The sequence below is a fragment of the Poromitra crassiceps genome (genome assembly GCF_964638095.1).
Source record: "Poromitra crassiceps genome assembly, contig: HAP1_SCAFFOLD_230, whole genome shotgun sequence".
NCBI lineage: Eukaryota > Metazoa > Chordata > Actinopteri > Beryciformes > Melamphaidae > Poromitra > Poromitra crassiceps.
Window position 1 is genome coordinate 238201 of NW_028152161.1, and position 12627 is coordinate 250827.

The following is a 12627-nucleotide window of genomic DNA, read 5'->3' on the forward strand; positions in this document are numbered from 1 at the left end:
GAGAGAGAGAGAGAGAGAGAGAGAGGCAGGTGGAGCCAGGGAGAGAGAGAGAGGCAGGTGGAGCCAGGGAGAGAGAGGCAGGTGGAGCCAGGGAGAGAGAGAGGCAGGTGGAGAGAGAGAGAGAGAGAGAGAGAGGCAGGTGGAGCCAGGGAGAGAGAGAGAGAGGCAGGTGGAGCCAGGGAGAGAGAGGCAGGTGGAGACAGAGAGAGAGAGAGAGAGAGAGAGAGAGGCAGAGAGAGAGAGAGAGAGAGAGAGAGAGGCAGGTGGAGCCAGGGAGAGATGAGCTCAGAAGAACAGTGTATTTTCTGCTGAGAAACTCCACTGGTACTGTACAGTACACACTCCTGTTGTTGTTTAATTGTTGTTAACTGGCACTGAATTATGTAATCTGCAGTTCCCACCAAAAAAACTCTTGAGGTCTATCTTAGAACAAAGACGGCCTTATTTTAGTATCGAGTGCTGTGTAAGAACCACGTAAGAACTGACGTATTTCGACCTTGCAGTTGGCCATGCTATCTGTAAACAGAAGACGGGAGTAAGTTTCCCGTCAGAGCTTATAACAGACAAGTTTGAAGTAATATACTGGCTCCCATATTACTTATTGAGATATATTAGTATGTAATGTTTTTTCTAACCAATTATGAAAATGCAGTTTGAAATATGATTTGTGTTATGAAGAAGAAATGTACTATCATGTATGTGTGTGTGTCAATCCTGCGCGGACACACACACACACACACACACACACACACACCCCGCACCACACACACACACACACACACACACAGACCCCCCGCACCCCACACACACACACACACACAAGCACACCACCGGCCCCCCCTCCCCCTCTTGAGCTCTCACACAGAAGACATGTCACTGCAGAGTGTACATATATGTTATTGTTTATAGTTAATATAATGCACCTTATATGCACACACACATACACATACATACACACACCCCCCCCAGATACACACTCACTCACTCACAAACACTATCTCTCTTCTTTCTCTTCCTCTCTCTCTCTCTCTCTCAAATACAAAACGCCCACTCGAGGATCCCAGGAAGTCTTGAGGCTTTGCCTCAAGACTTCTGGGAAATTATGTTTTTGGCTTCAAGACTCCTCCTGCTTTGAACTTCAGGACCAATCAGAAAGTCACATTTACTGTATAACATCTCAGAGTGAGAGGGGTGCGGGATCTTTTCATGCCCTGACACTTCACAGATAGATAGATCTTCTGGACATGAACTACTTTGGGTATCAGTATCTAAGAGTTTATTCAGTTGTTTCTGACTTGTACCAATTTTAATATATGCTTTGATATAACCATTCATGTCTGCTAGTCTTAAATAAACATGTGACACTGTGCACTTAACCTTATCCACCTGTCTTGTTGTTGAATGTGTCCTTGTCTCCAGTCTCGCTGAGCTTCCCTGAGGAGAGTGGACCGCGACACATCAGGATTAGCGCGGCCGTAGCGGGCCGGACGCTTGCTTGGAATCCCAGACACTCACCAGGCCGGCCTAAAGACAAGGTAAGATGCACCTTTTTTAATATAAAGCGTCTAGGGCTATAACTAGTAATCTTAGGGTGAGTGCCTGGAATGTCCAAGTAAGTATATCTTGATTGATAAATGGTGAACATTTGTAGGGTACAGGTCAGAGACAATTGAGCTCCATATAGGGTAAACTGAGTGTAGTTTAACCGTCTCAAGCTTGAGCGGGGAGGAGTGGAAATAGTTTAGCGCCAGCTTGGACCCTAACGAAGGCGTGGCTGCGAGCGGGGAGGAGTGCAGTATCGAGCCTAAGGTATCAACAACCAGGGTCGATCGTTGGGGGCCAATACGGGGTAGTATTGAGCCTGAGATATTATCGATCAGTGGCCGGTTGTGGTGAAGCCGATACTGGGGCACTCCTTCAAGTTTAGCAGTATTGTGCTTAAGATCAGCGACCGGTCGTGGTGGAGCACAAATACTGAGCCACTCCTTCAGGTCTAGATACATAAAAATATTAGAAATGTATAACTACAGAGGTGTTTGAGAAAACAACTGCACACAAAGTTGTCGACTCTTAGCACAAAACTCAAGCACACTTGAGATAAGTGCAGCCACTGTAGAGTGTAACTGCTTTGGGGAAGGGTGGGTTTTCTAACTGACAATTAGCGGATGTCTATAAAACTGCCAGAACCTTTGCTACTTTTGAATATTAATTCTGAGTGGAAAGTCAAAGGAACTTACGAGTTTTTCGTTCGGCTTGGCAGCCAGTAGACATCTTAGCAGGAAACCTATCTGAAAAAAACCATTGCAAGTCTCGAAAGAGCAAGTGGGTTGGGTAAAGAAAAAGAATTTACAGGGCAAAATAAGACAGCAGAAATGAGAACAACACATTCTCACTCCCAACTCGTCAGGCGTCCGACGTTATGCCCACAGCCCTTGTCGTCACTTTCAGAAGACAAAGGGGGCCCCCTCTCGTCACATAGCAACGACTGCAGGGCATTATATGCATATTGCGGTCAGAGACCGGGCTCCTCTGAGCCTCCACGGCCGTTACTATGGTAACGCAATTTCACCTTCGATTATGAGGAATTTACTGTTTCCGATAGCTTTTGGACTCATAACCGACTCAAAACACGATAGCTTACTGTTACCTGACCATCCGTTTTCATTATTTCGCCTTTATTTAAGCGAAATGTGTTTTATCAGCTTTACAAACGAGCCATCCCATGAGCCTCTGCGGCCGTTACTATGGTAACACAAGACGCTACAAGCTAGCTAGTACCTGTGATTAAATGTGTTACCATAGTGTTCGATCAATCAACCAACCAACCAATCACTTGTAACATAGTGTAACTTAATTCAACTCTGACAGAAATGGTAGCAATGTTCAAGCCGTTGTGGAAATTTGTAGTCAGACGTGATGGCGCATTGCACGCTGGGTAGTGGTCGCCGTGGATACACTGTTATGTTGTGCCTACAGTAGTTAGCCATGAAGTAGCTAGCCATCTAAAAAGGAGACAGCTCTGTTCATCAAACATTTGAAACAACTAGTGGTAAACGTTATGCATCACACCATGCACTATGATTTATTTTTACCTCCCATTGCTGTCATAACCCCCACCCTCACCTAAACCCCCACCTAACCCCCCCCCCCCCACCTAATAGACTAATAGACAGTCTCCTCCCCACCGTATGTATTACATATTCTCCCCACCGTATGTATATTATTTCTCCCACCCACCCACCCCCTCCTAATTTACAGTCTCCATCAGAAAATCGTAAGAAACTAGATTTTTGTGGATTTTTTTTGCATACATTAAATAGGTGCACTGAATACCCAGGGATGTGATCTAAAATAGAAAAAACAGTCTTTTCATTTCAGCTCCACTTTAAGCAGCGCTGTAGATGTAGAGTTGTAGCAGAATGGACCGTTTGAGATATACTTGGAAAGGCTAAGACGTTTAAAGCAAATTCTATATTATCAGCTTTATTCATGTATGCATTCAAACGGCCCGAGAATTAGCATTTTGCAGCTGAGCCATTTTGTATCTAAAAGGCAGGAAGTAACACAGGTGCAAGCAAAACATTAATGAGGGCCTCGGCACTCAAACACCTAAATGGATTGGAAGCTGAAAACCCTTTGCTTGCACCTGTGTTGCTGGTGAAAAAGGTCCATTATCCTTGGATGAACTTAATGCTAGAGAATAGAATGGATCGACCCAGAGGGACCTAAGCCACCTTTGACCCAAACTCCAAACAATCATCACTCCCCATGCCTGAACCCAACCAATCATCACTCCTCACTCCTCATGTTTAATTTACATCGAAGTCAACGGCGAGTGGCTTGTGTTTTCCCCCTAAAAGGGTGCGGGGCCTAATTGCTGCTCTATCCTATTCCCCTGATCTCTTCCCCACTGACACAGCTGTCTACACTTGTGTTGCTTTTGTCATTTACACTAACAACACGCACCACACATTAGCCTTGGCATTCCTTCTTCAGATACCACTGATTCGGACTTTCACAGGACTAGTGGGGCAATGCTCCACAAGACAGTGCTGTGGTGCAAGAAGCTTGTTGCAACATTGTGGCCAGGGCCGTAGCCAGAGTTCCGAAATAGGGGAGGTCCAGCAAGGGGAGGCGGATTCGGCGGCGGCGAAATTTTTTTTAGTTTCCCCCCCCCCCCTTTTAAGCCATATTTAGAGTAATATATCATTTTAAATCAACATTAGGATTATACTGTTGTGATGTCATTATTCAGTATATTCTCTTTCATGTCACCACCTGCTCAGCTCTCCTGTCAACATAATTGTAACTAACAAACACAAACTGTTTTAGCCAAATTCATATCAAAATGACACCTACAAACACAGGTACACAACCCAAGCCGTACACAACACACAAAGTTACTTAGACAGACTAGACACTTACTTTCTTGGTTGTTGCTAAAAAATCTGTCAGTGTGTGTCACTCACTGTCTGTCGTTCACTCGCTCACTGTCTCGCAGCTCGCTCACCTTCAATTATCTCGCCAGGCAGACAGACAGTCATCACTCACCACCATGCTGCTGCTCTCTCAGAATCAAGTTACCGCGGACGCGGCGTCAGATGACTTCCTGCCTGACCTGCCTTTCGTTTCAAAATAAAAGCGATCCCGTGTTTTTCATGCTTTTCCTGTTTTCCATGCAGATTGTTTTATTTTTTTACAATCTTCGTTCTCAGGACACTCTACAATTTTCTGTTCCCAAAGTCCGAGCTGAATTGGGGAAGAAAGCTTTTAGGTTCTCTGCACCCACCGCATGGAACAGTCTGCAGTCTGATCTTAAACGTAATAGCTTAGTAACCTTAAATGGTTTTAAGGCTATGGTAAAATCTCTTGAGAACAGGCTGTCTGTATGCAAATGTTTTATTTGATCATTTTAATGTTTTTCAATTGTATGTGTTTATGTGTTTTTTTGTTGTAACTTTGTGTTGCTGCTGTTTCTTGGCCAGGTCTCTCTTGTAAAAGAGATATTTGATCTCAATGGGACAAACCTGGTTAAATAAAGGCTAAAAAAAAAAAAAAAAAAAAACTCTGAAATATTAAAAAAATCTCTGAAATATTAGGGGAGGTCCGGACCTCCCCGTCCTCATAGCTAGCTACGGCCCTGATTGTGGCTAGCTAGATAGCTAGATAGATTGATCGATTGATCGCTCAATTAGAGGTGTGTGTGTGTGTAAACGGTAAATGGACTGCATTTATCTAGCGCTTTTATCCAAAGCGCTTTACAATGTGCCTACATTCACCCATTCTCACACCGAAGGCGGCCAGCTGCCACGCAGGGTGCTGGCACAGCCATCGGGAGCAATTTGGGCTTCAGTGTCTTGCCCAAGGACACTTCGACATGCAGACTGGATCGAACCACCGACCTTCTGGTTGGTGGACGACGCACTCTACCTCCTGAGCCACAGCGCCCCATTGTGTGTGTGTGCATGTGTGCAATACAGTACAGACTCAATTGTGAAATTGGTGTGTATAAATCAAATTGATACAGTGCTGTTTTTGGAGTTATTTCCTCTGTGTGTGCTCACGCTGTCCTAGCTCTCTGATGCGTGGGGCAGCAAAGCCATCTTCCCCAGAGTTGCTAGGGGAACAACATGACAATTGGCTAAGGAGGGAAAAGCTCCTATAATTATATTGGGCGTATGGGCAGAAATCTTACTTTATGCTAGTCCTCAAGAATTCTGCCTGTGAAGCTGCACATCTTGCTTGCTACTGATGGACGGCTACTAACGGAATAGACCTGGCAATGCTAGCTTTGAATATGAATTCATCCATGGACTGTTGAATTTTAAAACGTAGAGAAGTTTCACACATTGTGAGGTTCCACACATTAACGTTCGCCACCTTCCTCTTCAAGAGCTTAAATTTATTGATAGCAGTGTTGGCTATTTACAGTGTTGTGCATGAACGCGCTCTAAGAGCGCCGCTCACTGAGCAAGCTCATTATTTTCATGAGTGGTGAGCTGAGCACCTTTTTGCAAATCCACGCTCCCACCTGGGGGGTGGACAGCCCTCTTATCATATTTTTTCTCGCTCTCTTACCTCGATAATTGCCCATTGTGTACATGCATGTGCTAATTTACATTGGAATAAAAGCGGTTTTCATTTCACCAGGCTGCTTCCCTCTACTGCTCTCTTCCCTCCCCCCCATCGCGCGCGGTCTGCCCAGGAATGGCTACGGTGCCTTACTCGACTATCTGAAGCTTAATTAATTAGAATAGCAACTGCGCAAATATCCACCGGCCAAGCGCACAGTAGTGGCAACGTAATGACAGGGAAAGGAAGCACAAATGTCTCCAGTGGAGATGGTCAGGAGTGTTGGTGGCTGTTTTGCCTGCGCATAAAAATAAAGTGAATGCAGCTGGGCACTATAAGCGCAATTTAGTGGAGGTAAAAACAACAACAGAAAGCACAATTATGAGGAGAGCCTGACTGAGACACTCTGGGTGCCAGCTATAGGTGGGACTGGGAGGAATGGAGAGGGTTGTGCACACAACTCCACGGTGTTGTATTGTTTTTATCGATGCACGTGGAGACGGCTCATAAGTGTGCATTATGTCACTCTGCCAATGAGGCTATTTTTTTAACGTTACTCGTTTATATCCTGCGATCTAACAACTGCATGTTCCGCTGTGTAAATTCATTCTACAGAAAGTCTCACTTTGATCTTGAGTTCCACAGACAGTTATCCGATGCACAAAATAAAGAGACTATCTGTATTCTTTCATTTTCGCGGAAGGTATCATGTCTTTTCAAGTCAAAAGGCTCAAGTCCAAGTGAAGTCAAGAGTCATTGGTGTTCAAGTCCAAGTTGAGTTACTTTCTTTCTCTTGAGTTACAAGTCTTTGTTGATTTTGTCAAGTCAAGTCTATAAGTCATAAGATTTGTGAATGCGAGTCCACACCTCTGCTATAGAGAATCTAGCCTATATAGATCATTATAGTATAATCATATAAGCGGACTCCACTGTAGATGGATGTAGGCTATAATATAGAATCATAATATAATATCTAGGAATTACAAGATGCTATACAAGATATAGCTTACCATAAGTACCAAATCAAAATAAGATACAATCCAAGAATTATAGATCTATAGGATCTATAATTTATAGAAACGGCTGCCTGTGACTAACTGGACTGGGGGGAGTGAATAGGGTATAGACGCTTTCACACCGTCCTTGAAAGCCGAAAAAAGCACGAAAAATAGGATCCGCGCCTCCGATGTGAAAGTCGTGAACGCGCGTTGGTGGGTTATTGTTGTACGCCTTTTGTCCCGCGAGCAGACCTAGTCACAGCGCCGGGTTAGCTGGTAACCCGCCCCCACTTGAAAGCGTAGGAGCAGCAAGCCGGAACAGTGCGAATGCTTCCTAAAAAAATTACAGGGGAAATCACCTCATGCAGCAAGAAAGACAGTGAAAGTAAAAAAAGTAGCCTATACAATCATGCGCCAGGAGGAATGCTCCGTGCCTGTAAGTAGGTTAGGCTTTATGCTCAAACATTAGTAGGTAAAATTAACGGATATAATAATAATACTCGGGCCGATTATAGCTGGGCAGAGGTGGGCAATGCCCACCCAGACATGAGTCTTGCCCACCCAATCAAAAGTTACGAAAATATGTTTATTTTCACCCCCAGCCAATGGAAAAATTGCACAGAAAATACCAGTAGCGATTCTAGCTTCTTATTGGGTGGGCATTGAGCTTCAGCCCGCCTCCAAAGTCCTCTCGACTCATTTATTGAGAGAACGAGAAACACAAGAGCTGTGACAGACTCGACTGTCGCCCTCCGATTCGAGAGCTGCGCGAGCCTGAAATCTCGGCCCGAGCCCTCCCCGGCCCGTGACATGCAGACCCGTGCCCGATCCGGCCCGGATGAGTTATGAAACGAATTGGCCCGAGCCCGTTGCGAGGCCCGAAGCCAATATTACGATATAAAGTAATGACACATCTCTCCCTCTCTCTCTGTTCCGCTGCTGCGGTGCTCCTGCAGCCTCTCTCTCTCTCTCTGTCCACTGCTGTACACGGACGCACACACGGCTTGTTTCTCTCTCTCTCTCTGTTCGGGAGCTGTCTGCGCTGTACAAGCGAGTAATACGTTATTTTATTTAATTATTGAAAGGCCTTTTGATCCGGGAGCGGTGGCTGTCGCCTGAAAGCACACGGCGGGACGGGAATGTGGCGGTGCTGCCGGCCTGTGTGTGAAAGCAATTTCTGTGGCGAGGCTGCCGGCTTTGCGGGCCTTCTGAAGTGCAATTTTGCGCCATCTGTGTGAAAGAGCCTTATGTGTTAAAAAAAATGTGCTGTGCCTTTTCTCTGGGTAAGTAAGAAGTGAGCTTGAAATGAACTGAGCTGCTCATTTTTTGATACTGAGCTATAGCTCAAAGTTCAAAATATGAGCTATGATCGTGAACTAGTTCATTTTAATCTGCGTGAGCTGAATTTTGAGCTAGCTCTCGTGAAGTGAGAGCTAGCACAACACTGGCTATTTAATGTTACTGGCATTGTGCCGATTCCTGCATGAATTTTGAGTTTTAACACTTTTTGTTATAATATTAGTCTTGAGGAATTCCAATCAAAACTGTGGATATACAGTTGCAGTTTGATGTGGACAATATTATAAAATTTCGGAAATCATTGAACCCATTTCTGTTAACCTTACACAAGTAAAATATATGTTTACAAATATTTGCACCATTGTGACAAGATATGCTCGTAGATGTTAACTGGTTGTGTGCTTGTAGATGTCATTCTACTATAATACTGGCTCTCATGCGAAGGTGACATCACATTTGGGGGATTCAGATTTCGGACAATGCAGATGCTTTGTAGTCCAAAAGTTTTCATCCAAGGAGTGGAAAATGTGAGTTGATCTGCAGTCTCGCCCATTTGTGTGAAAGGGAGTTTGTCTCTAACATTACGTTCTTTTTGGTCACTCAAACGAAGTGCTGCGCTGGGTTTCACTAATTCCTCTTATTTTAGGCCCTGAATGGTAACCATGGTCCTTGGACACTTCAGACCTGCCACCAAAATTCCGCTAAATAACTGAAGAATAAAATACAATGTAGTGGCTACCAAGTTCAATGACTTTGTTACCCGAATCATGAACCCTGGCTTTGCCAGCTGATGGTGAAATTAGTTTGGGAGCAAATGTACAGCTATAGTGTGGAGTAAGGCGTACCAAAAACAAAACAAAAAGCTAATCAAAACATACCCTTTGCTTTCTTCTTCGAATGTGGCTGCTCCTCGGGGGCGCTGTTGTGCGACTGCTCTGCTGTGGGGGTGTCTTTGCTTGGCAGCTGCACTGTGGAGGTGACCATAATACAAGTTTATTGTCATTTAAAATCTGGACATCTAAAGAAAAATACATGTTTTAGAACAATAATTACTTATGAACAAAAACAGAATAGAGTGCATGGTGGGTGTATGCCTCCGCCAACAAGTCAAGTTGCAGTTTACATCCATGTCTGTCCAGACAGACTTTGAAGGAATTTAATAAAAGGTATATTTTGGTGAAATGGAAGTTATCACCATATTGACATGTATTGTATAGTTCCACAGAGTGATTTCCATTGAGAAACATGCTGCCTTAACTTAGAAACTAGTTTTACAGAGTACAGAGGACTGATCGAGCTTCATCACATGGTGCAACTATCATCTGAAGCTCAATAGCAGCAAAACCAATGAGCGTGTGGTGGGCTAGCAGAGAAACAGAAGACCCCCTGTCCTCATTTTCATCCTGGGAGAGTTCAAGTTTATTTGGAGCACCATTAGCTACAGCATTGCAGCAGCTATTCTTTCTGGGGTCCACAAGCCTATATGTTATTAAGATGTTAGGAGTATTAACCCTAACATGCATGTCTTTTATGGTGGGAGCAGGGATGGATTACCGAACAGGCCTACCGGGCCCAGGGGCCCAATAGCTCAGGGGGCCCATACCCCAGAGCCTATTCACAGGGCCAACGCGTATCTTGCCCGTGCCTGAGACCAAATGATCCCTTAGGCCCCCAACCCTTTATTTTTGACAACATGTTCAATACGTTTATGGTCAATTGGAGGGGTTATTGTGCTTTTGGCTTTAATTGACTTGATTCACTCACCAGCAACAAAAACACAAAACAATGGTAATCTATTGAGTGGCTGGTAAAATGTGAACATTGACTAGCCATTTGGCTGGTGGATAAAAAGGTTAATTTTGGAGCCTGTATTGAGATACAGATCAATATTATTTCTTGTTTAGGCTTTGAGTGTTCAGGTGGCTGTGCTGCTGTAAATCCTGTTGAGATGCAGGTGAATGTATGTTATTCTGGCCTTAAACGTGCATATGTGCGCTGTGAGGGGGGGGGGGGCTTTATGCATCCAGGCACAGGGGCCCGTCATGTCATAATCTGCCTATGGGTGGGAGGAAACGGAGCACCCGGAGGAAACCCACACGAACACGGGGTGAACATGCAAACTCCACACAGAAAGGACCTGGGATGGACCGGATCGGTCCAACGCAGGACCTTCTTGCTGTGAGGCAGCCACCAAGAGAGCAGAGGAAGTGAAGAGGGTGGACTCATACAAGTATCTTGGGCTCCACATCAATATAATGAATGTGATTATTAGAACAACTAATGCCGGGCCCAGGATAAGACTCCAAAATATTTTTTTGTCTTTCATGATGTCACCATGTCTGACTAGTAGGCTTGGGCAGTATTACGGTATACCAAGGTACGGTATTTAGAAAGAAATACCGACAGCATGATTTTCAATACCATCAAAACCATTTTCTGTAGAATCCTTTCTGTAGAATGACCCAAGATGGTTTTCTCTGCTACAGTCAGTGTTGGGGGTAACTCATTACAAAAGTAACATATTACATGTAATATATTACTTTTAGCAGTAACTCAGTAATATAACTTATTACTTTTAGGATTTCAGTAATATTATACCAGTTACTTTGTCAAGTAACTCAAGTTACAAATTGAGTTACATTTGATTAAATCAAAGCACATATTTCAAAAAGATACAATCATTTCCTAATCAAACTGTGTGTTTTTATGCAAATAACCACTATAGATGACAATAACAAAGGAAAATAATAACATTTCGAATTTTGGACTGTTAACACTGATTTCAAGGTGGTTGAAATTATTTTTCTGGATGGTTCCGGGGCGGCAATGTCATTCTGCTGCTGCTGTTATTTTGGTGAAAGTAATGCAAAAGTAGTGTAATAAGTAATGAGTTACTCTACACAGAAAGTAATATTGTAAAGTAACTTATTACTTTCAAATGAAAGTAACTAGTAATATGTAGTATATTACATTTTGAAAGTAACTTGCCCAACACTGGCTACAGTGGTAAGCAAAACATTATGTCAAAGTTAACTTTTGAGCTTTTGGATATCAAAAAAGCCATCACATAATTTGTGTGAAATGTCCCAATTCACATCTGAATTATTGAGTTATGGACAACAACATTTTGTGAGGTCACAGTGACCTTGAACTCTGACCAAAAAAACATACCTTTTCTTTTCTTCTTCCCGCGTGGCCCCTCCTTAGTCAAAGTCCCTCTCTTCCTCTTTCGAAAAGTCTGAGAGCCAGTGGTAGAGCAAGGAGAGAGAGAGATAGAGAGTGGGGCAGAGAGAGAAACACTGGGGGGGCTGTTGCACAGAGGCTCAGGTAGGCCGTCGTGCTCCTCCTCATTGGGGCTGTCGTGCTGCTGCTCAGGTAGGCTGTCGTCGTGCTCCCCCTCATTGGGGCTGTCGTGCTGCTGCTCAGGTAGGCTGTCTTGCTCCTCCTCATTGAGGCTGTCGTGCTGCTGCTCAGGGAGGCTGTCGCACGGCCCTGCTTTAGGGGTGTCGGGCTCCTGTGCTGTGGAGGCTGCCATAATAAAAGGTATACTTTCATTTCAAATCGGTACCTTTAAAAAAATAAGATATTATTTAAAACAATCATTACTTCTAAACAAAACAAAAAATGTACTCCTACCCTGAGTCAAGATGAATTCGTAGGCCCTCTGCATCTTCTCCAAAACAGATTTCAGTTCTTGATTGGGGGCCAGATAGGACATAATCTCTGCTTCCCACTTATCTGAAGCGCCTCTACTTTTTTTCCCGAAAAATAAAATGGGCTTGTAGCCCAGAGCATGAAGTTTCTTCACCTGCAATGAACAAAAGCAGTTGGCACACATTAGTTAAACCCACTAGATGTGGCAATTTTCATGTCAAATCTGTATTACAAGCCAAAGGTGCTCCTACAGTTTCTGCCTTTGCCATCATTATGACTGACACAACATAACCTGTTGTTTCTCTTTAGCACAATTTATAGGTAGAGATGTCTTCTTCCCTGTATGAAACGAAACCATATTTAAAATAACAGAAGAAACAATACAAGTTTGGTTTGGTTTGAGCAAAAACAAAAAATAATGGAGGGGGGTAGTAATTTTTGATTCCCTCCCCCCCTGCAGAGTTGGCGACCCACCCCCCATGAGTCCACGACCCAAATTGGGCGCCAACCCATAGGTTGGAAAACACTGATTTATATAATACATTAAATCATTGGTATGGGAGATGTAATACTTGTGGGAGAAAAATGTTTTTCTACAATCATT

At 43.8% G+C, this 12627-nt stretch overlaps 1 pseudogene across 1 annotated transcript in view; it reads right to left on the reverse strand.

Moving 5' to 3' along the window:
• The window catches only part of LOC310770800 (solute carrier family 22 member 23 pseudogene), a 95290-nt pseudogene extending 83386 nt beyond the window's left edge, over positions 1 to 11904 (reverse strand). The window contains exon 1 of the transcript in view: positions 11687 to 11904. The product of the transcript in view is annotated as a solute carrier family 22 member 23 pseudogene (transcript). The remainder of the gene's footprint in view (positions 1 to 11686) is intronic.
• Positions 11905 to 12627: the final 723 nt, after the last annotated feature.